We start from the raw sequence: 23,975 nt of genomic DNA, 5'->3' as shown, positions 1-23,975 counted from the left end.
TTCCTTTGTTGCCTCCAGTGAATTTTGTTTGCTGTGGGTAGCTTTACTGACGGAATAGCAATCTATCTGGTGATTATTTATTATCAAACTAGTGAGTAAAAGGATTCACTGAATTTTAGAGATGGAAGAGATCTTAAGCTTCCTTTATAGTGGGCCCAGCTATGCACACGCTTCCCTTCCTGAGTATGATACAGCTGACCCCAGAAACTGGGGCTCTTGCCCAGAGAACTTACATACCTATTGAATCCAATGCTCTGTGACACAGATCATAGCTCAACAGATGTGATTTGAAAGTCTTCATCTATGCCTTCCATTGTTTCAACTGTAACTGGGAAAAGTTAGTAGTGCATTTAAATGTCTTATATACTTGTATAATTCTGCCTTAAATTAATGTGACTATTACTAAACAAACATAACTCAAACATATTCAAATACTTCTGAACCCTTAAAGGTAATGCATTTATTCTGGTGATGGTGTCATTACTGACAGCAATTTAAAAAATTTGTATTTACCATCATCTTTAAGAGTTCAAACTGTTTTTTTTTTCTCTTTGATTACAGAAATAATTGCATATACTCTTGAAATTAGAGGAAGAAGAAGAAAATTAAAACCACCTATAATTTGGTAACTCAGAGGTAACAATTCTATACATTGTAAAGTCATTTCTTTTATATAGATGTTTGTAAGGGTATGTTTTTGTGTGTGTCTTATATAATGCTGCATGAATGATTCTGTATTTAAGGTTTCATTATGTATACTTGCCTATAAAATTAATTTCTTAATTTCAGCTATCATATTGCATTGGGTAACATACCCAGATTTTTGTTCAATATTTCAGCTATTGCAAATTACTGGATAAAAACTTAAAGACTTCTGATCTTTAAGTAGATGCATTCTTTTGACTGTCCGTTGTGTTGATAAATATTCATCCTTGGAGTTGTCATATGAAAATAAGCAGAAGAGATTGGACTTAAGTCTGGTAAATAAGGTAGATGATTAATCCATGCAATGCATTTTGAGTCAAATGGAGGATGGTTAAAATGTAGTGAGACATTCTGAAACTGTCACAGAAGGTAGGTTCAAAGAGGAGTTTCAAAATATTTTGAGTAATGGAGGCACTCACGAATAAATACCTATCATATGTGGCTATTCTGAAGGAAAACAATCACTTCACCACTTAAGTTCTTGTGTGGCTGCCAAAAAATCAGCCCCTTGACTTCAGAGATGTTTGGTTTTAGACGTTTGTGCACACCATCATGTAAAGGTGGAGAACAAGGAAGCAGAATTTACCATCACATGTGGGTATAGGAGAAAGCTAGATGTTGTCATTTCCTGTATCCTGTCCTCTTACTAAGAAAGAAAGAGAAAAAGAAGACAGGAAAAAAAAGAGGGGAGACAGAAAGGGGAAAAAGAGAAATGAAGAAAGAAAAAGAAAGAAAAGGGAAGAAAGAAAGTAAAAAAAAAAAAAAAAACTGGAGGAAGGAAGAAAAGTGGAAAGGCAGATTACTCTTGATAAACTACAGAATATTGGGATGGCAATGTTATCATTACTTAAAAATAATTCATGAGGCCAGACTTAAACTTAGTGCTGGCTGATGGTTTTCAAATTTTTAGGGATGATGCTACTCTTCTGCCATCTTTTCAGTAAGCTGCAACTTCAACTACAGTAGAGTCAGATTTAATTGGAAATAATGAGATACACACAGATACACATTAGATACTCCCTTCACAATCACATAGGTTCCGAAGAATAACTTTTGAAAACCAGTCTTAGGCTGATGAAACCCATTAGTGTAGTTAACCTATAAACCCAGGGCTGCGAACAAAGGAAAGCTCATGAATTCCAGACAAAGCTAGCTGAACAAAGCTTCCAGAATCCAACGTCCTTAGCGATGAAGCACCCTGGCCAGAAATGTTAACTCATTATCCTGCTTGTCCTTAAAAGTGTACCATTGCACAGAATGTCCCTAATGAAATCTACCACCCTCAAGGATAAAATTCCCACCAGAATTATAGCCTATCTGTAATCAAATTTCAATATAAGGCTCCAAAGAAAACTTGGCTTTAGAGATGCATTTTCTTTTCAGATCTGGAAAATCCAATCACTGTTTTCAGTAAGTTTTCTTAATTTACTATCTCTTGAGTGAATGTTTTTAATAATTATGTGCACACGCACACAACACACAGGAGTTCAGAAACAAAAATCACTTTTCGGTTTCTATATGAATATATTACATGTTTCTGGAATTAAGCCATAGTATGTAAAATCCTTCCACAGTGACTGGACTGTTCATTTAAATAAATCCTTTACATGTAACAATTAGAATGGTAGATGTCTGAAGGAATTCTCATCTCTTACGCCTCTGTTTTATGTAGTGAAATACTTTTCAGTAATATCAAAGTATAGAAGCAGCAGATTAAATACTGAAAAATAAATCACTACAAATTTGCTGTTTTCCTAATTATGCCCTTCCATAAAAATTCAGGGAAAGAGGGCAAACAACAATTATTAAAGAGGATTTGTTTTGTGAATATGTTGGGGCTGAGCAAACTCTTTTACAAAATGCCACAATCATCAAGGTCTGCTTTCTGGGACCTTACATTCTGAGAGCACCTAAACCAGGAACAAACCAACACAAAAGAAGCACAGCAGGGAAACATTGTCCATCAACAGGAAAGGAAATAGGGCTTATAAACAGGAACAAAGTGTCGTTTCTGATTTTTTTTTAAGATAAAAAACACAATAAAGATGATCTACTTTCTTAGATTTTAGTTAACTGAACATATCAATAAGGTAATCAAAGGATCTAGGAGTAGTGAAGGAAAAAATAGAGTTCCACTCACAGGAGTGTGGACAGGAGACCTTCCAAATCAAACCATTAGCTGAGGTAGGGGGGGTTAACAGCCTCCCGAAGATGTCCACATCCTAAGCCCCAGGACCCACGTGTGTTACCTTACGTGACAAAGTGAACTTTGCTGTCCTAAAGCTTAAGGATCTTGACATGGGGAAATGGTACTGTGTTATCCAGGTGGGTGCAGTGTGATCACAAGAGTCCTTATAAGAGGCAGGAGAGTCGGAGGAGGAGCTGTGACAGTTGAAAGAGGTGGAAGGACAAGCCCAGGAGTGTGGGTGACCTCCAGAAACTGGAAAAGACCAGGAAGCAGATTCCCCCTAGAGCCTCCAGGAGGAAGGCAGCCCTGCAGCACATTTTGGACTTCTGACCTCCGGAACTGTAAGATAATAAATCTGTGTTGCTGTAAGCCACTAAATATGTGGCAATCTGCTGTAGCAGCAATAGGAAACTAACACGTTAGACCTGAATCGTGGGGTATTACTTTCTAAAGAAAAGTCACACAGAATCAGACTCAATTGCTCTTCAAAAAGATCATTTCTCAGTTCAAAAAGGGTGAGGCCAAATAAATCAGTAATTTTATTAACTTTTTTCTAATAGCTTTTTGGCCCAGTGCCACCTTCATACTAACAGGAAAAACTAAAAGAGGAAAAGAACTCTCCTTTCTTGTACTTCTACTAGGTACCAGTCAGAGTGATATGTTGTCTTCTTATTTCATTTAATCCTAGTAATTCTAAAATGGAAGTATTGAGTCCTATTTACAAATGAAGTAACTGATTCTTAGAGGCAATAAGCAACTTGACACATTTCAAGTTGGTGACAGAATTAGAAAAATTCAATAATGGGACAGATCAGGATGTAGGTGATTTGTAGTCCCTTTAGAGAGGAAATATACAAGAGACAGATAAGATGAAGAGATAGAAAGATAGACAGGCAGATAAGAGTACTGGGTCAAATCACACAGAATTTTACAAACAGAATTTAGTGTGGCCAAAAGTTTGCCGAGCAAAGTTTGGCCTAGATAGTTATTATGGGAAAAAAAGAAAAACCTTTTGGACACTTCACCTAACCTTCTGCTTTTCTCCTCTATAAAGGAAAGATAACAATAGACGTCTCTCTCATAAAGACTCCCAAGGAATAAAACTGAGTGCTGTGACACTGAAGAGCTCTTTAGATGTTGATTCAACACTCTGTGGTCTACTTAGGATCCCCAAACCAATTTGTGACTCATTCAACACTAAGAGGTTATCTGTTCTGAAGGAGAAAAAGAGACATTGTAAATCAGGTGGCAATCAGTGATTCCAAAGGGAACTGAACGTATCTTTTGTCCAAATGAACAGAAGATGTTGGTATGAGTTGTGTGCTCTCTGTGAGAAGTAGATACAGCCGAAGCTGGTTACTAGAGGGCGAGCACAATGCAACAGCAGCTCCCAAGACATCTTGGATGAGTGTCTCAAGTTAGGTCATCAAGCTGAATGAGGTCACCTAGATAGAGTTTAGACAACTGCAAAGCAGAACAATATGACCCAAGACAGGCTTAAGACCTCAACGCAACTACAGAGCCGATGGCAGCTGGAAACTCTTAAGGACTAAAGGCAAAGGAGAGAGTAATTTTGACATCAAAGGCATCAGTTTGACAAATGAAAATCAAACTGGATGAACTTTAATGCAAACAGCTGGGTGTGATGCAACATAAAGAGGCAGATTTCCTGAAGCCAGCCAAACAGATTTACTGGAATCCTCCATGCCTCCCAAGGAGAATGTAAATACAGAGTTTTTAATTTTCAAGTTTTCCCCTTCCAAACAATGGAGGGGAGAGCATGGTAAGATAAATAATCTGCACCACTGCATTCCTTGGAATGATTTAGTAGCTACGCTTGCTTTGTCTGGGCCAAGATGTTTTTCTCTGTTCCGTTCACATGTTCCTCCCTTCTCTACTCCCATCTGTCCTTCTAACATGTAGTAAATTTGATCTTCAGGTAATGTATCTGAATGTGAGGTGATTAATTCAAAGAGTGAGTGTTATTCTGCTAAAGGCTTTCTGTTATTGGAGGCTCCTCTGAATGAATGGGCCAGGGCTCCATGACACCTTGTGTGAGTGAGAACGATAGATAAATTTGCTTCCTAACATGTGTTTGGCAACTGGCCTTCCTGAGAAATGCACCAAGTGCCATATGGATGGACACCAGCTGTGGTTTAGACCAAAGGGTAGGCAGCTCACTGGCTGATGGAGAAGCAAAGCTTAAGGTAAGTGGAAGAAAGCAAAAGCTTATCATCAGCCAGCATGGCGCTCTAAGGCATGGCTTCAGGGACATCTGCCCTCTTGTGTAATAGCGATCCACCCTTACTCTGTTATCAGTGGTTACTCATTTGAGTCAGAATGCAGATAACCATTACAAAGGACTAAAGTTGCTGGAAAAGGCAATACTATTGCAAGTCTTACTGCTCTGATTCCTCTGCTGTAATATAACAGAAACTCTTGAAGACGGGAACACTTGTCCAAGAAGCATAGAACCTGCTTGATATTGCTCATTATTGTGTCCCCAGAAATTTAGCAAACTATAGGATACCTAGTAGGCACACGAGACAGATTTAATATGTTGATGAGTAACATAAGCTATACATCTGTAAGTGGGCCTTGGCGTGATGAAGTGGAAAGGGAGGGGTGAGACATCTTCTGTTTAAGTCGTAATGATCCACTTAACTTATGCCACAGGATAGGCAGAGTAAATTCAAAGCCATAAAATCTAAATTTAGGATTAATATGGGGGTTCAAAGAAGATAAGGGAAAAATCCTCTTGTATTTGGTAACATTTAATAGGGTCTGTTTGCCTCATTTCCGAACCTATGTAATGATGTCTAAGCAGCATGTAAGAGACTTTAAGCTAATACACCATTTATCGAGCTATGCTGGTAGATCAGTGAATGGTTTCATTGACCTGAAGCTTTGTTCTTGTTCTGGTGCCCTCCTAGATTATTCCACTGATATGCTGAAGAAAGACGTGCAGATGAGAACTAATGGGCTCAGCAGATATAATCCTGTTTTCTTTGTTTACTACCTGCAACTCCTGCTGGACTCAAGTGTTTGGTTTTTCATCTGAAGGTATGTTTTGTTGACATAATAAGCTATTAAGGACCAGACGTGAATTGAGGTGAAGGTTTCCCTGAAAATTCATGCTTGCAAATCAGCAAAACAGAAAATAGAATAAATGAACAGGTATTTATGCCCAGAAAGTCCTCTGTTCGGTTGGCTAATGAACCTGGAACAAAGCCTCGGGAACTGAAATTGAGGTGAATCTTACTAACCGTATTTGGGCTAACAGCCTTTAGATTTTTCTAGACTTGATAACTTTCTAAAGAGTGTAAGAAATAACAAACTGAGGCACTGGAGATGTAACTTTTCAAGCACGATTTTGCACCCCAAATGATTTATTTTTTAGAATAGTTCAGAAAAGTTTTACGTGTATGTGAGTATGCAAGTGTGTGCATATACACATTAGGTATACAATCAGAACCCTGAATTATGATTACATTGGCTTACAAAAGAAAATATGGCTCACAAAGAACTCTGAAACTGGAGACAAAATTGTAAGAATGTGTTTTGGATATCAAGTAACTTCAGCATTACTGAAGAGGGGGAGATCAACTTTTATCTGGCTAAATACTCATGGGTTTTTCAAACACACAGGATATCAGTTCATGGTAGCAGTTGATTTTCGCCTTAGCTGGGTGAAATTAACATTCTTTAAATAATAGATGAGCTCACTGTGTAATGTTGAGCAAGGCTAGATGGGTCTAGATTTAATTTTAAAATAGTTTCCAGACTGCTTAGTGTCATAAAAATTATTTTCAGTTCACAGAAGTTGCCTTTTCAACCCTCCCTGTCTCCCCACTCACCTTTTATTGCTAAGCGAATAGAACAGACAAGAATTCAACAGATTTAACCATTATGAACTCACTGCATGTCTAAGATTGGTCCAATTTAGGCAAATCCTGTGTGTTTGAGGTGAACTAGCCCTGTGTCCTCCTCAGTTCCCGTGCATACGTCAATTTTTGTCTCTCAGTCCTTAGGCCGTGGGACTATTTATGTATGTGATGAGGCTTTTAGGATGCTGGCTCACCCCAGATCAAAATAGTTTTGAGTGAAAATAATTTTGAGGATAACACTAGACCCGACACTGTGTGGCCAAAAAAAAAAAATTAAATTTTTAAAGTGATTTTACAATAGCAGGAAAAAAATGTACAGGAGAAGGAGCTGAAAATCAGTGCCAGTCATTTGCGGGTTGTCCTGACTTTGCGGGAAGGGTTATCTCAGCAGTTAGGAGTTTGCTCCGTAGTTCGCAATGGGAGCCTGAGAGGTTAAAACAGCTCATCACTTTATCAGGATTACTGAGGGTATGAGGGAGGCCTTAATGGTCTGGCAGTCCTTTTTGTCACAATTTAATGGCATATCGATCTTGCAGAGTGAACAATCATGACCTTCAACTGTTTACAGATGCTTTGGAGGGAAAAGGTTTAAGGAGCTTATTCCAGGGAAGCTGAGAAGGTTCAGCCCTGACCCGTCAAGTTAGGGAAGTCAAACAGCAATAAAAACATCCCAGTTTGGGGCAACTTTCCACTGGGGGGTGGCACTTACAACTGGGAAGATCACAAGTGCTTCAAGAAAAGCCAGCGGTGTTACAGGCAATCAATAAATCAACCAGGAGTGTCATTAACAGAGAGAGGAGAAGGGTGTGTGTGTGAGAGAGAAGCAGGGGCCCTGGCATCAAGTTGTACTCTCCTACTGGAACCAGTTTTCAAGAAAAGGTTTCTTTTATGTGCCTGCAAGGTTTGAAAACTTCACATCAGCAGGCTAGTGATCCTAGAAAGAGGTAACCACATTTCAGAAGACAAATGTGAGCAAAGAACAATATGAAACAGGGTGTTTTTCCACATAACCTAATTAATCTGAGAGTTCTGGAAGGCATTTTCTTGAATTCACGGGAAACTGCCGGCTAAGATGCGGAGAACTGCTTTTCGAGAGAAGATAAACGCAGTAAGATTAAATTCTCAGAAGCAGCAGGAGGGTGGGATGTTGATCTGCACCATCTATTTCAATGAATCCAATCTCTAATACTGTTGAATCCCAAGACAAAGCTTTCAGCTTTGGTTTTGTTGAGCCTTGGACTCCACTATGTGATCTGCGAGGTCCTGGTTGCTACTAGCAGCATAAAATGTACCTCCTGCTCTCAAAGAGTTTATAAGTTGCCTACCCAGTCCTGGATTCACATACTGTTTCTGGCTATGAGGCTCTTTGACCTCTGTGGTTAGTTGAATGGTGGTCCCCTCGAGAAACAGGTCTACATTCTACTTTCCAAACCTGTGAATATGACCTTATTTTGAAAAGGGGTCTTTGCAGATGTAATTAAGTTAGGAATCTTGGATTTCCTGGGTGGGCCCTAAATCCAATGACAAGTGTCCTTGTAAGAGACCCACAGGGAGAAGGTAATGTGAAGACAGCGGCAGAGACCGGAGGTATATAGAAGCCAAGGAACACCAGGCATTGCCAGCAGCCACCAGGAGGCAGGGAAACTGTCCCCCTAGAGCCTCCAGGGGGAGTGCTGCCCTGCCAACAATTTGATTTGGGACTTTGGCTTCAGGAAAACTGTGAAGGAATACATTTCTGTTGTTTTAAACCATCAAATGGGTGGTAATTTTGTTACAGCCAACCTAGGAAACCAACAGCTACTCTTAGATTAGCTTTAACCTTGCCTCCCTGTACTTGACTTTATGAGAATACACAGTGCAAACCAAGATATCTAGTTACTATCCTGTAACAACAAAACACAGCTTTATTGCTCACTACTGATTTGTTTCTTCTCAAATTTGTATATAAAGGATTTAGGAGGGCTGTGCAGTGGAAGAAGGGATTTGCCCTACAATCTTTTTTTTTCTCCCAGCTTTTTTTTTTTTTCCTTAACTGAAGTATAGTCAGTTTACAACGTTGTGTCACTTTCTGGTGTACAGCATGTTTCAGTCATATATATACATACATGTATTTGTTTTCATGTTCTTTCTCATTATAGGTTACTACAAGATAGTGAATATAGTTCCCTGTGCTATCCAGTATAAACTTGTTGTTTATCTATTTTATATATATATTAATATATGCAAATCTTGAACTCCCAAATTATCCCCTCCAACCCCCTTCCCATACCCCGCCAGTAACCATAAGGTTTTTCTCTGTCTGTGAGTCTGTTTGTTTTGTAAATAAGTTTGTTTGTTTGTTTTTTTAGATTCCACATGTAAGTGATATCACATGGTATTCTGCTTTCTCTTTCTGGCTTACTTAGAATGACAATCTCCAGGTCCATTCATGTTGCTGCAAATGGCATTATTTTCTTTTTTATGGTTGAGTAATATTCCACTATATAAATATACCTATACCACAGCTTCCTTATGCAACCATCTGTCGATGGACATTTAGGTTGTTTCCATGTCTTGGCTATTGTAAACAGTGCAGCTGTGAACATTGGGGTGCATGTATCTTTTCAAATTAGAGTTCCTTTTAGATATATGCCCAGGAGTGGGATTGCTGAGTCATACGGTAAGTCTTTTTATAGTTTTTTGTGGAATTTCTAATCTCTTTTCCATAATGGCTGTACCAAACTATTCTCACCAACAGTGAAGGAGGGTTCCCTTTTCTCTACACCCTCTCCAGCATTTATTGTTCATGGACTTTTGAATGATGGCCATTCTGACTGGTGTGAGGTGATACCTCATTGTAGTTTTGATTTGCATGTCTCTGATAATTAGTGATATTGAGCATTTTTTCATGTGCCTATTGGCCCTGTGTATGTCTTCATTGGAAATTGCTTGTTTAGGTCTTCTGCTCATTTTTGGATTGGGTTGTTTTTTTGTCATTAAGCTATATGAGCTGTATATTCTGGAAATTATGCTCTTGACAGTTGCATCATTTGCAAATATTTTCTCCCATTCCATAGGTTGTCTTCTTGTTTTGTTTATGGCTTCCTTTGCTGTGCAAAAGCTTCCAAGTTTAATAAGGTCCCTGCCCCACAATCTTTTGAATGGTGAGAGGGAGAGAAGCAAGATGGCAAGTCTTTCCTGCATTGGCCTCAGTGGGTGGGGAGAAGACTGGGTGCTCAACGTGCACAGCTGCGAACAAGGTAAGGTTTAATTGCCCTCAAAAATGTGTTAAAATTTTGTAAAATATGTGCCATGTGCCAGACATATCTTTAAAATGCTCAAATTTTAGTTGCAGGAAAAGGAGCTCAAGGTCAGCTTTAATCACTTATGGGTCATCCTGACTTTGCAGGAACGATTATCTGAGCAGTTAGGTGTTTTCTATGTGGGTAGTAATGGAGAAAGGAATAACTGTCGGTATGTGCCGTGTGCTAATTGAGTCTGGCTGGCTGCCCAAGGCACAGGGCTGTTGACACAGTACCATCAAGTCAGGCAGAGCCATATAGTGCTTGTGCTGCGATGGCTGCTTTGAGAAATGCTTGCAGGGACGACTCCTCCCCTCCACTTGTCCAGCTCTTGCAGGGATGGGACCAAAGCTGTGACCCACCTTGCATTAGCCCCACCTCCGGCTTCCCCTTCTCTAGACAATCCTCACTCTGACAAAGACATCTTTCCACCACACCTATCTGATTGCAGTTTCCTTCTACTTCAAATCCGACAGAAACAATAGTCTGGCCTTGTGAAGCAGTCATGATCTGTCCCCACTCTTTCCACCTCCTGCCTCAGATTCCCCTAGGTCCTCCCTGCCTGGAGCTGCATTTATGCCATTATGAGCTACTTACATGGTGTCTGCAAAGATGCCACACTTTTTGATGTCTTAGTATCTCTTCTAGAATGCTCTCCCTGCTTACCCACTTGGCAAACACGTGTATTCTTCAAAATCCAACTTAACTGTCTCCTCTCATGAGAACCCCCTGACTACTAAAACAGAGTTAATTATTCTCTGGTCCGCGCTCTCTTTAGCCTGCACTGCTGTGCTTATCACACAGTACTATTATCTGCTTATAGAACCCTCTCTTATAATAGGCTGTGAACAGAGAGTATAGAAACTCTGCCTTCTCTGTAAAGGTAAAAGCATTTCTCCTGCATCACTGTATCTCCAGTGCCTGGCCTAGCACTGGACAGATAGTTGGTACTCAATAGATGATGAGTAAATGAAAGAATGACTAGTCTTTCATGTGATCAGTCAGCTCTCAAAAGCTCTTCAGACATGTACGTTGACTCAACGGGCAAGAAGCCTGCCTGCACGTATGAGACCTTTGAGGGAGGAGGCTGCTTTTTCTCGTCTAAACATTTAATAAGCTTAATATTTTCTGATAATAAAAGTAATACAACTTTCTTATAGAAAAGTCTGGAAAATAAGAGTAAACATGTAAACAGAATTCATATTTTATCGTGGCACCCAAAGATAAACACAACTTTCATTTGCATGAAATTAAAAATATGCCCATATAGTCATGGAAGCCAGTAACTGTGATAAAGTATTATATGTATGAAAATACAGACAACCATATACTAATATTCTCTCTCACTCACACACACAAATAAATTATGGTTATCACCTATATTAGTTAAGCTGATGCAACCTGCTGTAAAACCCAGCTATAAAGGGTATAATGGCTTAAACACCATAGAAATTTAGGTCTCATTTGCATAATATCTAAACTGAGTGTGATCAGCAAGACGTGGGACCCAGCCTCCTTCCATCTTATGGCTCTGCAATCTTCGTAACAGAGTTTCTAGGTGTCTATGTTCACATAAAGAAGAAAGCTGAGTGATTGCATGTGGAAGGGTTTAAGGGTCAGGCCTAGAAGTGGCATGGATGACTTCCATTGACAGTCCACTGGCTAGAAATCAATCTATCTGTCCCCATGGTAGGTAGGAGGGAAGCTAGGAAACAGTGTTAATCTGTGTGCCTAGGGAGAAAGAAAATGAGTGTCAGGAATCATTAATCAGTCTCTGCCATACATTGAATAAATTCTTTTGTAACCTCATTTTTTAAAAATTGAAGTATAGTCAGTTTACAATGATGTGTCAATTTCTGGCATACAGCATAAGGTTTCAGTTTTATATATATATTCCTCTTCATATTGTTCTTCACTGTAAGTTACTACAAGATATTGAATATAGTGCCCTGTGCTATACAGTAGGGCCTTGCTATTTATCTATTTTCTATATAGTAGTTAGTATCTGCAAATCTCAAACTCCCAGTTTATCCCTTCCCACACCCTTCCCCCTCTGGTAACCATGTTTGTTTTTTGTGTTTTGTAAGTAAGTTCTTTTGTTTTTGTTTTCGTTTTTTAGATTTCATGTGACCTGCTTTTTTATTTAAAAATATTTTATTAGAATGATGTAATAACATTATTCTTACAGTTATTGAGGCAAGTAGTCATCTGCTTAGCTGAACTGTCAACGTTTTAAAATATTTAAAAACAGTTGTTTCATATATTGTGATTATATGTAGTTAGCCATGTAGAAATCAATGACACTGATATCTTCATTGTGGATTTTACTTTTTATCAACTTAATGATTCTACTCATCAATGTCTTTTGCTTTGGGTTCTTTTTTGCTTTAAATGCCATCATGCATACTTCCCTTTTGTTTATATTTGCCCAGCCATCGTTGTAACATTTCTGAATGACTTTGTTTTATGCATGTCTCTTATAGATTATATGTAGTTGGATATTTTGACTCAATCTAAGAGTCTGTCCTTAAATAGAGACCTTTAATCTTTTTTATAATTGTCAATTCAACTGTTTAATTGACAAAGTTACTTTTATCTGCTAAATTGGATAAGAGTCATTTTATTTTATATCCTACAACTAGTTGTCTTTTTAAATGATGCTTTAATAGATAACTCGGTTTTCCCATGTCCTTGTTCCAATCAATGAATGAACAAATGAAATAAAGGAGGAAGCAAATTACATCTCTCTAAATATGAGTGGAGCATTTTATGCTTTTGTTTCCTCCTACCCATTTCTTAGTTTTAATGAAAGGGGATTTGTGTACCTTGGGCTACTAGACCCAGTTGAACACTAATATTTCCATTACATGTCGCTTTCAGATATAAAAAGCAACTTTGCTAGCTACAGAATTGTTGGGTCTTAGTAAAAACAGCCCTTCTATCTATCTCTGCAGTGATCCCAGTGACATTTATCTGGAGTCAAAACTCCTTCCTCAAACTATTAGTATAGCTCAATTCTGAAGTAAGAAGTCATTTATTCTCATAATTTCACAACAGAGATAGTTAGATTACCGTGGCAATGAAGCTTGGACAAACAAAATCCACATGGGACTCCGTGCCATTTATCCAGTCTTGTTTTCATCATACAAGGTGTAATTCAAGTCCCATTCCCATTAAGGGCCTCTCCCTTGCAGTCTACCCTCTTCTGTCCTATAATAGTCATAGTTTATGTTTTATAATTAAGCCATTAATTATAATCCAGTTTCTGTTTGCATGCATGTCTTATCTCACCAACTAGTTATTTCCTTGGTGGCAGGGGCTATGTTCTGTTTTCTCTGCAGAGCCAGTCATCTGGAATGGCAGTGAACACTGTGGGCACTGGCTACGTACTTCTGGCTTGTTTAATAATATTAAAGGTAAATTTCAGTTGTTAGTTTGAAATTTCTTCTCTCATTTAAGTTTGCAAAAGTTAACCAGCATATAACAGCCTAGTTCAGATCTACTGTTTATTTTTGATTCTCACCCTATGAACAAAATGACAGAAAAAGAGAAAATGATCAAAAGGTAGGCAACTAACTGAAATGAGAAAGGAAACAAATTCTGTGAGACAGAAACACTGACTCTATTTACAATTACAAGAATAATAATAAGGAGCAACAGTAACTATGACTTAATGAATGCTACATGCTCACATTAATTATCTGATCTGAGCTTTACCTTAAGTCCATAGGGAGCTACTTCTCTATCTGGAAACATGAGAAATTGATGAGGATTATTGGGGGGAGGAGAGAGGTAGGTAGGTATGCTTCTGATTTGTTCTGGGTTACCCATTATGGAAACACCCAATGATAAATTTTGCTTGTAGATGTAGCATCCTATATTGGAAACAGTACAGCATTTTACACTAAACAGAAATGAGTTAGAATTTTGACTCTTCCTTCATCTGTGTGACCTGGAGTATATTATATAATATCTTTGTTTCCAATTTCATCTCTATAAAACAGGAATCATATTTACATTGCAAGGCTCTTAAGATAATGAGTGTTAAAGTACAGAATGTGTTGGCATATGGTAGTTGTTTACTTAGTAGCTATTATTATGGTTAAGATAATTATCACTTTGCCTTCTCCCTATCTTGGGCAATCAAAATCTAACTTTTCTGTTCAGGGCTCATCTTAAATGACATCCTTCTTCTCTGATAACTATACTTAGGATGTGACCAACATCCTTTGCCTTTTATTCTTATTATTTCTGTATTTGCTTTTCCTCTTTCCCTTACTTTGTTACTTTTTCAGGCAGAGAACCGCCTCATTTTCTTCACACCCTTGGCAGTCTTAAGTGGTGACTTACTCAGGGGAGGTCTCCAACAGTATTTGTCAACTCTGATTGGCACAGCATTGTATATTTGTTAATTTTTATGTTTATGGAATAATTTAGAAAAAAATACAACCTTATTTCCTTTATATCAATGACCTCAATATTATGCTAGTTCATTCTACTGCAAAATTTTATCTGTAGGTACACAGTTGAATGAAGTGGGTTAATGGGCAACATGTTTTTAAGTGTCTTTAAAAGAAGAGGCTCCATTTTTTATTATTCTTATAGCAGGACTGTGGTTCTCAGTCTTGGTTGATTGGGTTGATACTGGGAATGGTTTTTTAATAACCACCATTGCTTTGAGTTAAAATGAGTTCCAATGAGCTAAGGAGAACTTTAATGACCTTCAAAATATATTAAATAAAACAGAGGGAAATTGGCATGGTAAGCCAACACTGAAACTATTTTATAAGAGAAGAGAAAAAGGGAGACTCTGCCGGAATCCCGTAAATAGCCAATAAAAATTCACCTTGTCTGTGTATTGTCCTAGGAGACACAATCTCATTTACATTTATTAGAAGTAATGATGTAGTGTCCTGCAGATAATTAACACAATAAAATGATGCTAATTTCACAGTGTCATTATAAAATTTGCCAGTTCAAATTAGAAAGTGATTAACCCTCTGAGTGAAGCAGTGACATTTCCGTTCCCAGTTTGTGAATTAAATTTGAAAGGATGTTTCCTCTAGTTTGAAAGTTCAGTTCTCTCACCATTCTTGAGTCTTCTTTTTTTCTACACCATCTTTACTATGCCTTTCTATATATTTTTAATTTTTAATTTTAGTTGATTTATAATGTTGTGTTAGTTTCTAGTGTACAGCATAGTGATTCAGTTATACGTATATATATTCTATTTCATATTCTTTTTCTTTATTATACCTTTCTAAGAATGAAGATGCTGGATTTAAGTAAGCTAATTTATGGCAATTTTGTATCCCAGAGTATCCAGGTTCTCAACAATAGCGTAAGTTTGTTTTGGAACAGGAATGAAGCCAATTTCCTTCATTTAGGAAGAAAAGAAAAGAAAGGAAAGAAAGGAAAGAAAGAAAGAAAGGAAGGAAGGAAGGAGAGGAGGGAGGGCAGGAGAGAGGAAGGAAAGGAAATAGTAATCTCAGAGGAGTGTAATTTCTTTGATTAACGAATTAATCTTTTTGTTGGTTCATGTAAGTTGGAAAATTTTGTTAACAAGTTGCCTTCAGAATGCACTTCATTTGGGAGAGTGGAGGGATAAACTGGGAGTTCGGGATTTGCAGATACTAACTACTATACATAACTACTAACTAACCACTATATATAAAATAGATAAACAAGGTCCTACTGTATAGCACACGGAACTATATATAACCTTGCAATAACCTACAATGAAAAAGAATATGAAAGGAATATATATGTATAAATGAATCACTGTGCTGTATACCAGAAATTAATGCAACATTGTAAACTGACTATACTTCAATTAAAAAGAATATACTTCATTTAATGGCAGGTACTCTTTAACCTCTGTCTGGACACTGTCTCACTCATTTAATGCACGTCTCTCATCTACAACTGATTTTAATTAATTCCTGGAAAAGGAATAAATTCATTAAAGAGAAAAGATTTATCGTGCCTCATTTTAAATATTCCTACTCAACTGAAATCCTCTTAAAGAATATTTAATGAGGACATGATATTGTAAATGAATGAAACCTCTAGTTCATGATAAAACTGTCCAACCTGTTAAAGACAACTATTAATTGAGTAAATCTAATACATACATTTATAAAGCTGCTAAAAATATGGTTCAATGCCCTTTCCCCTTCCTTCACTCTTTTTCTTCCTCTAATGATTCAGGGCAAAAGAATATAGAGCTGATTTAAAAGTCTCTCAAAAAGTAAGGATTTATTTCCAAAGCACTAAAGCTTGTTAGTATCTGCAAGGAATAAAAACAAGTGTTCAAAGACCTCTTAAAAATACTATTCAAAGAAAATTTTCATAATTTCCTCTATATTTCTGAATCCACTTGTTATCACTGTTACTTTCTTCACAAAGCTGTGCAATTTGAACACTTTAAATGACCCGAAGATTTTGTCTTGGGATTTTTCAAGTTCTAAATGGACCTAACCTAACCTGAACTAGCATAAATGAAAGGAGGGAATTTCTTGACTAATGATACTCGATCTGGGGCCTCTGATGTTGGCATTAATCTTTTATGTGACTTCACTCTCAGATAGATTTTCTTTACATAAATCCTCAGCAGCTACAGGCCCCTTTCCTCCCAGCGAAACTAACCTCATGAAGAGAGAGCAGAACCCCAACCTGGATTTCGTGGGTGGAGACTAGGTCAGGACACCGTCCTGACCGGCCACTGTGATGTGATGCTAACTGGTTGACCCTCAGTGGGAGGATTAGTCCTACTCACACCAAGTGACTCAGATTGAAAAAAGGAGGTTCTTTAAGGGGTAATGGGAGACTATTACCCAAAACAACGGATGTTGGGCAGCTAATATTCACTGTCCCCAGACAATTACCTACTGTGAACTGATTTTCTGGGAAGACTGAAGTCTAAAGCAGCTATACCCACAGAGCTAGGTAGTGTCAGAAGCAGAGATTCAAGCATTCTTCTATCATTGATCTGTGCTTTAGAAAACTGATGGGCTCAGTGGACTCGAGGATCCTCATCACCCTGACATCCTGGGAGTCGGTGACTGTTCAGAAGAGTGTGGGGCGGGTAACTCTGAGTGCCTAGTCAAACACCTGCAGCCTTAGCCCTAGCTCCATTTAAAAGCTGTGTCTAGTATGGTCATTTTAACAACTACACACAGCTTTTAAATGCCATTAAAAGAATGAAATAATGCCATTTGCAGCAACATGGATGGACTAGAGATTATTATACTAAGTGAAGTCAGTCAGATAAAGACAAATATCATATGATATCACTTAAATGTGTTATCTAAAAAAATGATACAAATGAAACAGAAGCACACTCACAGACACAGAAAACAAACTATGGTTACCAAAGAGCAAAGGGGGTCAGGGGAAGGGATAAATGAGATCGGGATTGACAGATACACATTACTATATATAAAATGGATAAACAACAAGAACCTACTGTTTAGCAAAGGAAACTATATTCAGTATTTTCTAAGAACCTATAATGGAAAACAATCTGAAAAAGAATATGTATATATATAACTGAATCACTTTGCTATATACCTGACACTAGCACAACATTGTAAACCAACTATACTTCAACAACAAAAAAATGTTTTAAAAAGCTGTATGAGAAATTTGCTTCAGCTTCTCTGGGGCTTTAGTTTCCCTATCTGTACAAAGACAGAATTAGTATTAATAGTTTGGAATTTTTAGTGGAGTAGGACCTTTTAACTAAACTAAGTATTAATAACTGTCAAGCAAGCAGTTCTTGGTTCATGTATATGTAACTGGTGTATGCTTAGATGCTTTATGAATGTATCCCTGTTCAAAAGAAACTTGTTCATCAGTGAGGACAAGAGCTACCCTAAGTTGTCACACTAGCACACAATGGGATTGTGAATAGACACTGGTGTAGGTAATATGGAAAGTCACCAGTGACTGTCCCCACGAGGTACCCCATCATCACCCAAATCCTTGCCAATCCCATTGGGGACATGAGGTTTGTAACACCTGCTCCAAAAAAATCACTCGTGGTCACTATGCTTTCAGTTAAAAATTTGTGATTATGAGAAAAATATATGTCAGTGGTTCAGAGGGACATCCTGATGCTGGAATCTACGAAAGACGTTCTGGGAACCACAGGGCCCAGACAGGTGTGCAGGTGAGAATACCGGGGGCCTAACTAAGGGGGGACTGGAGCTGAGTGTCATGGGACAGGCAGCATGTTGATTACTATTTTTATTGACTGGAAATAAGTGGCCCTCACAATGGAATTTTTCATCATGATTGCCTGGAAACTAAAGGTAGTCTGTCTGTCCGTCCGTCCGTCCGTCCTTCCTACTGGGGATTGAACCTAGAACCTTGAGGATGCTAAGCGCACACTCTAACACTGAGCTACACCCCCACCACCTCACCAGTGCTTGCTTAAATCACATTTAATTTAAAAATGACTATATTTTTGACATCACTAGTGCTTTTCTGATGCATCCTTCTTATTAGCAAGTCAACCTACAGCACAAATCAAATATGTGTGTGTGAGGGTCCGTCCACTCACTGTTTCTCAAAAGTTAGAGGCTCTCCAGAATGTGGTTGGAAAACCAGTAAACTAGATCATTTTTCACATCCCTCTAGCTCCAAAGTGAGAAATAACACAATAAAAAAATTAGCTGTTCTCAAGTCCTTAAAGTCTGTTTGTTAGTGGCCAAGCTAAGAAAAAAAAAATTTCTCATATCTGAATTTTTATGTAAAGTACACACATATGCACTCACACACACACAGAGTTTTCTAATCACAGTCCTTATCTACAACCCAGAGGCACCATTCTATGTTTGCTATTACTAGTTTCTTCCCTTGGCAACTTGGCAAAAAATGAGTTTCTTAGCTGAATCTTCTGCTGAAAGGCAGATTGGGGGAAAGTACATATTTAAATTGGATTTGATTACAGCTCCCACAAAAACCCCATGTGGAGATTATGTCCTGTTGGTATGTCCTATTGCAACAGAAGGTGGTAAAGCACATATTTAAAGTTACTCCCTGATTTATGGGTGAAATCTTAAGGGTGGGAGTGCCTTGGAGCAAAGGGTGTAATTGTTGAGTGTGCTGATTGGGAAGATAAGGGAAGAGAGAAGACAAACCTCCGGTTACACAATAGTTTTTTGGTGCATTTAAACTGAGACTATTTCATCCACTGTCAAGGAAACAAATTGCTTAACCTTAATCTACACAATAATTTCTCCCACACATAAATGCCCTTTTGCTATTAAATCAGGTCCCTCTTTTCCTGCAAACTTCAGTCCACAGTCCGCTGTATCTCACTCTGCCTCCAGCATGTCTTTTCCCTAATGGACATAGTTCTCTCTGTATCACTGGGCAATCACTTCACATAACTTCGCTAATCTTATTATTTATGGCATAATTATAGCTTAGAATGTATGTATTTTATTAGTTAAAAGACCTTAAACTCATGTTTTAAACTGTGGTTACATGGATAAATCATTCTGGATTGGGTCTAATCTTTGGGTCTAATCTTTTGGGGTAGTCCCTTAATTTCCATTTTATACCAATGAAAATCTAAAGGAAGAGACGATTAAATGATGTGCTTACCTCTTCACTTTTCTGAATACTCCTTAAAGCCAAGGGCTGTGTGTGTATTTTCTCTGAGTTCAGACACAGCTGGTGAATTTACTAATATATTATTGGTTATTTTTTCTTTCTTGAATAAAACATTTAAAAAATTTTATATACAATGTTAACATTTTACAGACATTTTATTTAACCCTCATAACAGGTCAGTAAGATAGTTAATTTTATATCCGTCTACCATGTGGCAAATTTGAACTTTGAATTGAACTAATCTGACTGAGCTAAAATCAGACTGCTAGCATTTGGATTGAGTTGGTCTGACTCTAATGTCCTTTCTTAACCAGTGCATCAAGGTGCTTTCTATGCAAACCAATTTCTTTTTAGTAAACCAAATTTATATGAGAATTTGGAAAGGACATTGACTCAAGCAGAGTAAGGCCAACACAAGTATTATTTAAGTGTTGGTTACCTATCCACTAATTACGGAAGCACAGACCCATCGTTTCCCTGCTTGGAGCCTCGTTTTTCTCAATAATGAGTTGAATAAGTCTCTGTAAAATTTCTTCCAGGGCTAACAATTCAAGAGTGTGTGCTATTGATAGAAACTTTGAGCTCAGACTCCTGCAACTCAAAAACTGAAAATTAAATTACATGAATTCAAATTCCCATGAGTTTATAAACCAAGTCTACGTTAAGAAACAAGATGATTCCATTTAGAGAAACCAAAGGCAGAAGGAAAAGGTAAGGCTCTGTGTGTCCCTTACTTTGCTGCTTTGCTACAGAATTCCTCAGCCCACCCCCACCCCACACCCAAGGGCATGTGTGGGGAATGGAGCGCAAGGTGGTATCGTAGGCGTTCACACTACCATAAAGAGCCAAGACTTTTCATTTATTACTTCACCTGGAGACGTTTTTGTGCTACCATTGATTTAGCTGTAGTACTTACTTCTGCTTATTGTCCTCTTTTTGGATTGTACTAAAGACCAGATAACATGCATCTCAAACAAATTCTTTAAAAAATGTTGTAACCATTTCACCTGGGGAACATGGCTGAGTCAGTGCTGCAGCTGCCAAGACCCAGGGGGCTGAAGTAGCTACTGCTGCTTGAGCACTTGGCTGTTCGCCTGCTCTTGCCGGGTCCTCCTACCTTGATGAGGTTGTGGGAGGCGGCTGATATCAAACCAGACACGTTTTGCAAGTTGACTTGAAACACAGTAAGGTACAGGTGTGACTGATAGCTTGAAAAAGAGGAAGACAATTTGAATAAGATCCTCCTTATTTTCCTGGATATGGTTAGAGGGAAGTTTCTCTGGTGGGAGTAGAACAGAATGCCTCAAGTAATAGGTTAAGTAGAGAAACAAGGAACTATTTAGGCGGCGAGAGTATGAGGTTCTACAGCAAGATGGGAGGACAAAATATAGGCAATGGTAACGAGAACTGAAAGGAAAATGGGCAGAAGAGTTCTTTGTTCTTAAACAAAATCTCTCAATATGGAGGTCATTTCTATAGAGAGGGTGGGAAAGGAAGAAGGCTCAGCGGAGGCTCTTGGCTTGGACCACTGGGTAGATGGTTGAGCGAGACTGGGAAACAGGAGGAGGAGCATGTAGAAAAGGAAATATAATGAGTTCAGTTTGGGGATGATGCTAAGTAACAGCAGGTTACCGAGGCAGAGTAAGAGAGAAGTCTGAACTGGGAGTATCACAGTTGGGTGGGATCCATACACAGGTGGCAGCAGAACCTACAGGAATGGAAGACACTCTGCAGGAATGTCAAGTACAGTGTGGCAAGAGAAGGGTTGAAGGCAGATCTCTGAGGAACACAGGCATGTTAGGTGTGGGTGGGCAGAGGAAGGGTACCTGCAAAGGGGAATAAGGAACGACTAGGAGGTAGGAGGAAGTGTGTCATGAAAGACAGTCAAAAGAGCTTCAAGAAGGTGAATAGTGTAATGATCAAGAAAAGCCCAGCACAGGAAGCAGAATCAATCAAAATCTTCACCAATTTTTCAACTTTGCCTGTGGCCAAACCTATTCAAATGCATAAAAATAAGGTGATACATGGCATAGTAGAAAGATGACTGACCTTCCTCACTTCTGTGGCCCTGGGCAGGTCCCTTAACTACCAGGATGTTCACATCTGCGAAATGGGGGATTAATTACCTTGTTTATGTTTAGAGGAGTGATACAAGAATGTACAAGTGACTCCACAGATTTTTTTTTTTTTTTTTTGATTTTTTGAACTGGGCAACATAAAGGAAATGTAGGATGGACATTTTGCTGATGATTGTATGATGTATGTGTGGGTGCCTTAGGGCATTTTCTTTGTGATATACACTTACTGATAAAAGAGGTATGAGTTCTCTGAAAAGAGAGATTTTTTTGCATAACATATTGTCCAATAGGATCTGAATGTTTAAAAAAAATCTTTCTATGATGATAACCATTATTACAACGAATAAGCCAACTCTCCTCTAAAGCAAAAGCTTCACTACCAGGCTGTACTAAAGAAAAGTTAAATCTGGCTTTTCACATCCTAAGTAGGTATTTGGCAGCAAATATTTCCATTCAAAAAGAGAATAACATACAGTGTGAAGACTTCCAGAAAAGAAGTGCTCCCCATTCAAAAAGTAAAAAAAAAATTTGCAGCTGTTTTTAGATTCCAGTTCACTTAAAACTCTGCTCATTTAAGTGATTCTCTTCTAATCCTTGATTGGTGTGAAATGCAATGATGCCTGGCAACTGTCCATAATAGGCATTAAAGGTAATGAATTTCTTAGAATTCTATTTCTTATCTATAATGAAAATATCACCCACCTATCTCATATAAGCAAGATGCTAAATTAGCCATGAAGATCTTGGCAGCATTTGCTGAAGTGGGTGAAACCAATGTTGAAATCTGTGTCTTGCTAATTACTTTGTATTCATCATTATAGGTGAGCAATGAATATACACATAGTCTATAAATACCAGTTTTTGTACCTAAAGAAGGTACAGCATCATGCTTAGACTCCTTGCCTTTACTAGCAAAGTCATTAAGTCTAAACTTGGAAAAGGTTACAGTTATTATTTAAATTCTTTAAATTCAAACTCCCCAGTAAAATTAGTAACTGTGTGCCATTGTTTATACTAAAAGCTGACAAGTAGCTTAAATGTCCATAATGTCAGAGCATGATGTGTGATTTATGGCCTTACTTCTGATCTTGTGTTATAATGACAATTCCTTGCTGACCCGAGTAATAAAAGAGATCGTCCTAAGAGGTAATAATTGCGCACAAGAAAGAGCAAAATATCTAGTGCCTGGCACTCTGAAACCAAAATGTGCTCCTAATCTATGGAGGAGGGGAAGGGTAAGGAGGAGAAGGAGGGACTGAAGGAGACAGAAAAGCTGAAATTAATCTGCAAATTTGCAAAAATCAATATAACATAACTAATAAAGAGGCAACTAAAAGCCACTGTTGTGGAATTTGGAGCACTAATGAATACCTATTGAGACTTTTTAATATGCTGGGAATTAGACCATCACATCCCCTGACCATTTTTTAGGGAAATTCAACTTGCTTCTCATCTTTATAAAAGAGTTACTGAGGAATTCTTTGGTGCTACGTACTACATCATGCACTATGGATACAGAAATCAATTAGACATTTGTCCGGTCTCTTACCACTTATAAAAAGCTGTGGGATGTGCAGCAGGAGGGAAAGGGTAAATGAAGGATCTCCAAGTGCCTGTGATGGGTAACCTACAGTGCTCCAGGGAGAGAGGTGTGTCCCATGCTAGGGTATCAACCATTCTAAAGGGGACAATAATCACTGTAGCACAGGCACAATAAGAATGTGACTAGTACTTTTCAAGGTCATAAAGTGAGTTTTAAGTAAGAAAAGGCAAATAGTTGACCTACATCATATTAACCTCTGAAAAATTCTGAAAAGTGCACGTCTGCTTCTCTCCTTGCAAATGAGCTGATTGAGGGATTTTAAATAACTTGTTCAAGTTCCCCTAGTGGTGTGTGGGTCTGTTAACCATGACTCTTTTGATGGACTGACAGAAACTTGACTGAAAATATTAAGCAGAAAAAAGACTATTGGTTCACGTAACAAGGAGGAAGTGCAGCTGGGCCTCCAGAATGACTGAAACCAAGTTCAGATGCTGCCTTAAGTCCCTCCCTTCCCCAATAGCCATTATGTCTGGCTTCATGCCTTCACACAGCTCCCTCCTCACACTTAGAAACATAGCTATTTGGCAACCCCACATTTGCAATTCCAAGTAACTCCCAGGTTTCAAGTTGAAAGCTGAGGAAATGCAGTGATTGGTTTAACCTGGATTT

General features: G+C 38.2%; 1 long non-coding RNA gene across 1 annotated transcript in view; it reads left to right on the top strand.

Moving 5' to 3' along the window:
* Positions 1-23,975, top strand: part of LOC123616258 (uncharacterized) — a 94,955-nt gene that overhangs the window by 23,208 nt on the left and 47,772 nt on the right. The window contains exons 10-16 of the long non-coding RNA XR_012506406.1: positions 562-636; positions 3,031-3,234; positions 3,948-4,676; positions 5,827-5,956; positions 9,837-10,019; positions 13,403-13,477; positions 20,225-20,396. This is a non-coding gene — a long non-coding RNA (uncharacterized LOC123616258). The remainder of the gene's footprint in view (positions 1-561; positions 637-3,030; positions 3,235-3,947; positions 4,677-5,826; positions 5,957-9,836; positions 10,020-13,402; positions 13,478-20,224; positions 20,397-23,975) is intronic.

Source organism: Camelus bactrianus, chromosome 4, assembly GCF_048773025.1.
Source record: "Camelus bactrianus isolate YW-2024 breed Bactrian camel chromosome 4, ASM4877302v1, whole genome shotgun sequence".
NCBI lineage: Eukaryota > Metazoa > Chordata > Mammalia > Artiodactyla > Camelidae > Camelus > Camelus bactrianus.
This window is presented reverse-complemented; position numbering and strand designations above follow the sequence as displayed.